Consider the following 6231-nt stretch of genomic DNA (forward strand, 5'->3'; position numbering starts at 1 on the left):
TGTGTGGTGTATGGTACATGGTGTGTGTAGTGTGGAGTGATTATGGATGTGTTTACACTGTGTGGTACATGGTGTGTGTGTGTGAGGTGTGATTCTGGGTGTGTTTACACTGTGCGGTACATGGTGTGTAGGGTGGTGATGGCTGTGTCTACACTGTATGGTGTATGGTACATGGTGTGTGTAGTGTGGTGTGATAATGGGTGTGTTTACATTGTGGTGTTATGGTGTGTGTAGTGTGGAGTGATGATGGCTGTGTTAACACTGCACAGTGCAGGATGTTTTATATTTTAGCAGCAGCAGTTACATGTTTGTACAGAGATGACATCGATGCGCATTAGGGATCATCCAGTATAAGGGTTGTGAGTGCATTTAATAATTCCTCAAATTTTCAAATAATTACTTTTACTTTGGAATTGGTAAATGTCTTTAGAGATGCATTTTTTGTTAATTAAAAAATACTGTAATGTGCAGCTCAAGTTTGTATGGATCACACTTTGGGTTCCCTGTTACTGATTGGGTTTGCTTCGGTAATTACACAAAATTGTTCGTAAAAGGATGCAGTCACGTTTTTATTCACGTTTTGAACCGGTTCCCTGTTGTAACATATGGAGCAAGTGCCGCTGCATGTTTGTATCACGACCTGTCTGTGTACCCGTGATTGTGTAGCTAACAATTGTGCCGCATTGGGACGCTCTCAAAGTTCCGTTCACATTCTCCAGAATGAGAGAGGCAAACTATGAAAAGTCAAAGTGAACGACTTCAACTGTCTCTCGTCTCAACCAGCACGGTGTGACGCTCATCTTCATTGGTGGCTCTGAGTCAGCAGTGGAAATTCGTGAACCCGTTCAACACAGAGGCTGGGTGCCCACTGGCATACTCACTTTGCTGACCCGCCCATACTGGACATTTGTGACAAAGAGCTTCAAAGCTCATCGGATTCCTCCACTCTAAATAAATACAGATTCTGACTTTACAACACCACGACTGGTGTGAGGGTCAAAGTAACGCGTTCCGCACAGTGCCCGGATACGGAACCCAAGCACGCAGGTAAAGTTGGGGGCTTTCCGACAGTGGCGGTGTTGTTCGCTCGCGGGTTCCTGAGACGCTCGGCACACAGAGCCGCCCTGCAGCCCAACCACACCCAGCACCGTGTGTGTGGGCATGGTCCCTGTGTACCTGTGTACAGGTGTGTGGGTACAGATACACAGTGAAGCTGCATGGTCTCCCTTGTGTACCTGTGTACAGGTGTGTGGGTCGACTCTACTCAAGACTCTTAAGAGGCCCAAATGCCCACTGACAGTGTTTTGGGAGTTTACTCTCCACACTTGGGATTGTCACTGCATGTGGCGTCACTGATAGACGCACAGGGAATGTTTTGTCTGATGCAATATTCAGCTGTTTAGCTGTGTTCAATAACACTTCGCTAATGTGCACAAAGAACTGCACGTGTGGCCACGTAGTTATAATAGACCACAAACTGAAACATTTAGAAATTATGGCCAACCAACAGGCAGCAGTGAAACAAAGACACAACTGTAGACCGGCTTCGTCTTTATGAGGACTCATCAGTGGAGCAGTCATCAGTCTTCACTGCTGCCGTATGCCCCGGGGAGCCTTACGCAGGGACAGGGCTGATATCTCGGCCTCGCTGTGCGCTGCGTTGCACCGCTAGTCGAGTAGATAACCTTGCGTTCAATAAACCCTCGGAGCCAGGATGAACGTCCAACTCCAATCGTCATTTATTGATTGTAACAAGGTAAAACTGGTGAGAAAAAACAGATACAGCATCTGTTATAATCCGGAAACACCCACACAATGAACACCACAGCATCAGAACATTGTCTTAGATAACAATAGATCCTGGACGGACCAGGCCCCTACATTACCACTGAACAACTAGACAAAGCACAAGCCGGTGCGTTGCATACAGGAACATTGTGTATTCATCCCACTGCACCCCAAATGTACAGCATTACACATAACACTAAACTGTGGATGAGATACTTCGTCATCTTTACTCTCAGGATCGCAACATAGGCACAAGTCTGACTCAACCTACTAAATCACAAGTAACATCCACAATAAGGAAAGTCGCAGGCTTCGTTATTAACTAGGCCTCGTATTTACTACAACTTAACGGCACCATAAAGGCATTTACATCACTATAACGGTCATTCCAACATTACAACAGCATTGCCAATATTATAGGAATATAAACAACTTACAGACAATGCTTCTTAAGCTCCCACAATGGACAAGTGCGGCTGTGGTCTCATTGAGATGTGATGCGTGCCGCCATCTTGACTTATCTGTGTAATGGCCGACGCCCGCGTGGTACAGTGGAAATCTAAAATCGTAACTTCCTGGTCACGTGACCAAAATTAGCATAAAAAAACAGGAACTTCCTGTGAACGTACGCTCCACATCTGCCGTGAGGCAAGACAGCTGACCTCTATACTATGGTTGGCCATTTTTTCGAATTGTTTTAAGTTGTGGTTTATAAATACAACATGGTCACAAATGTAAGTTATGTCTGAGCTCGTGGCCTGGATGAGGTTGAGAGGCGTTGTACATGCGGTGTGCATATATGTGCGTTGTTAAATTGATTTGGAAAGTTAGTGCTTGAGGAGGCTGTTATTCATTAGTGGATAGAGCATGGGTAATCACGATGAAGGATCGCTTTGAAGCCTACTTGGTTCAATATAGTATCTGGTGAGTGTTATGTGAGTGGTGTCAGGAGTGTAGTACCTGGTAAGTGGGGTGAGTAGTATCTGGTGAGTGGCAAGCGATTAGTGAGTGTTAAGTGAGTGGTGTCAATGTCTGGTGGGTGATGACTGGTATCTGGTGAGTGGTGTGATGAGTGTGAGTGTCTTGTGAGGAGTGTAAAATAAGAGGTGAGGGCTAGGTGAGTGGTGTAAGATGAGTAGTGAGTGGTGAGTTTTAATGGTGAGTATGAGTGGTGAGGGCTAGGTAAGTGTGAGTGGTGAAGGCTAGATGAGTATGAGTGGTGAGGGCTAGATGAATGGTGTACGACGAGTGGTGAGTGGTGAGGGCTAGATGAGTGTGAATGGTAAGGGCTGTGTGAGTGGTGAGGGCTGTGTGAGTGGTGATGGCTAGGTGAGTGTGAGTGGTGAGGGCTGTGTGAGTGGTGAGGGCTAGGTGAGTGGTGAGGGCTAGGTGAGTGTGAGTGGTGAGTGTCTGGTGAGTAGTATAAGATGAGTGGTGAGGGTTAGGTGAGTGTGAGTGATGAGGGCTAGGTGAGTGGTGGTGAGTGTGAGTGGTGAGAGCTAGGCGAGTGAGTGGTGAGTGGTGAGTTTGAGTGTGTGGTGTGAGTGAGTGGTGAGTGTGAGTGGTGAGACATCATCAGGCTGACCACGAGTGCTGAGGGCTATGAGTGGTGTATGATGAGTATTGAGTGGTGAGGGCTAGGTGAGTGTGGGTGGTGAGTGAGTGAGTGAGTGGTGAGTGTGAGTGGTGAGTGAGTGGTGAGTGTGAGTGGTGAGTGAGTGTAAGTGGTAAGGGCTAGGTGAGTATGAGTGGTGAGTGAGTGTTGAGTGTTGAGTGAGTGGTAAGTATGAGTGGTGAGTATGAGTGAGTGGTGAGTGTGAGTGTGAGTGGTGAGTATGAGTGGTGAGTGAGTGTGAGTGGTAAGGGCTAGGTGAGTATGAGTGGTGAGTGAGTGTGAGTGGTAAGAGCTTGGTGAGTATGAGTGGTGAGTGAGTGTGAGTGGTGAGTGAGTGGTGAGTATGAGTGGTGAGTCAGTGGTGAGTGAGTGGTGCGTGGTGAGTTAGTGTGAGTGGTGAGTAAGTGTGAGTGGTGAGTGAGTGTGAGTGGTGAGTATGAGTGAGTGGTGAGTATGAGTGGTGAGTGAGTGGTGAGACATCGTCAGGCTGAGCACGAGGACCAAGGTGAGGAGCGCCGTGACCACAGCCGGCGGCGCTTCCTCAAGCAGCAGCACCAACGCGCCAGACGTGACACGTCGGGGTTGTTGTTGTTCTAGGGGTTTATTTTATACTAGCAGGAAGTACCCGGCGTTGCCCCGGGGGAAAAACATATTTCAAAACGTGTCTTCTCTTAGCAGCGTGACTACTGGGTAGACTGCATCCAGTCTATGATCGTCTCGTCGCGTGAGGTGGGGTAAAGTGTGGGTATGCTCACCTCTTCCAGGGCATATGGTCAGCGTGGAGTAATCAAACAGGCGCCCTCTCGAGCTGCCTCCAGTGAAGCCCCTTCCACGAGCAGCGGTGCGAGCGAGCACTTGCGGGGCTGCGCCTTGACGCTTTGACTGAAACACGAGGAGGACATCGTCCACGCAGTGACCTCGAATCGATTATAATCAGCAGCGTGTTAATAATCATCAGAATTATCATCACCATCTTCTTAATTATCATCTTCGGTAGCATTTTCAGAATTATCATCATCAGCAATGCGATGACTGTCATCAGCAGCATCATAGTTATCATCAGTAACATCTTAAAAACTGTCATCAGCAGCATAATTAGCAGCATCGTCATATTTATCAACATCAGCAGCAGCAATATCGTTATAATCAGCATTATGATCAGCAGCAACATTGTCGTAACTGTCATCAACAGCATCCTAATTATATTTTGGTTCTTTCGGTAAAGTCACGTAGAAGGGAAATAATAAAATAATATAAATATATTTTTTTATATTTCTATTATTTTATTATTTCCCTTCTACGTGACTTTACCGAAAGAACCAAGAATATTAATCCCTGCAGTCACGAAAGCTTTAAATAAAAAAAAAGCATCCTAATTATTGTCATCACCATCATCGCATTATCCTCATCATCAACACCTTCGTCAAAACGATAATTATAAACTTCATAATGATAATCAGCAGCAACGTCATCAGCAGCATTGTATTGAATACTAGCGGGAAGTACCCGGCGTTTCCCGGGGGAAAAATATATTTCAAAATGTATCTTAAAAACATAAAGTCACGTAAATGGACAAATAATAAAAGTAATATAAAAAATCACGACGTTTCGATCGCAACACAAGCAATCGTCATGAGGTGAAAAATACAGCAGAACTGCCTAGGCAGGATAAATATTTATCCTGCTTAGGCAGTTCTCCTGCTGTATTTTTCACATGAAGACGGTTGCTCGTGTTGCGATCGAAACGTCGTGATTTTTTTTATTCTTTATTATTTTTCGATCAACTTGATTTTACCGAGAGACCCAAAGAGTATGAATTCCTATAGTCACGAAAGCTTTAAGTCAAGATATAACATTTACTGCTCATAGACAAATACTGAGCTATCGTGAAAGCCCGGCGTTCCGTTTGTCCATTTGTCCGTCAACAACGTTAAAGAGGCTTGCAGAAGTCCAGAATCAAAAAGTCATAGAAAGTGGGGGGTAAATAGTTGATCTAAAAGTTTCCAAAAATTGTCGACCCCCCTTCCTCCAAAAATATTTTTACCCCCCCCCCCCGCCAATCTTTATTTTGGAGGCACAGACACCTACACACGCTACACACAATAGAGTCAGTAGTGTCTAGTGACTCTATTACAGTGTCTGCTCACTCTGTAGTTGTATCTACTGTCTCTGTAGTAGTATCTATTGACTCTACAGTAGTATCTGCTGACTCTATAGCAGTACCTACTGCCTCTGTAGTAGTATCTATTGACTCTACAGTAGTATCTGCTGACTCTATAGCAGTACCTACTGTCTCTGTAGTAGTATCTATTGACTCTACAGTAGTATCTGCTGACTCTACAGCAGTACCTACTGTCTCTGTAGTAGTATCTATTGACTCTACAGTAGTATCTGCCGACTCTACAGGAGTACCTACTGTTTCTGTAGTAGTATCTATTGACTCTACAGTAGTATCTGCTGACTCTATAGCAGTACCTACTGTCTCTGTAGTAGTATCTAGTGACTCTACAGTAGTATCTGCTGACTCTATAGCAGTACCTACTGTCTCTGTAGTAGTATCTATTGATAATAAAGGTTTTTGGGCGAGATCACGTTATCTATAAATATGTCGTAACCCTTCACCACCCGACACAGGCCAACAGTAAAAAATGTGTCACGTTTACAAAGGACAAATAGTTCACTACTTTAGCCCACCGGTGTGTTGAAGAGTGAATCAACATAATTTACAATGTGAGTACGCCGTTTCGCTGGTAATCACATCCAACATCATCGGGCGATTCGCCAGAATGGTGAAGCCCTCCACTTGCTCCCGCTCTTATATAGAGCAG

This window comes from Lampetra fluviatilis, chromosome 3 (genome assembly GCF_964198595.1).
Source record: "Lampetra fluviatilis chromosome 3, kcLamFluv1.1, whole genome shotgun sequence".
Classification (NCBI taxonomy): Eukaryota; Metazoa; Chordata; class Hyperoartia; order Petromyzontiformes; family Petromyzontidae; genus Lampetra; species Lampetra fluviatilis.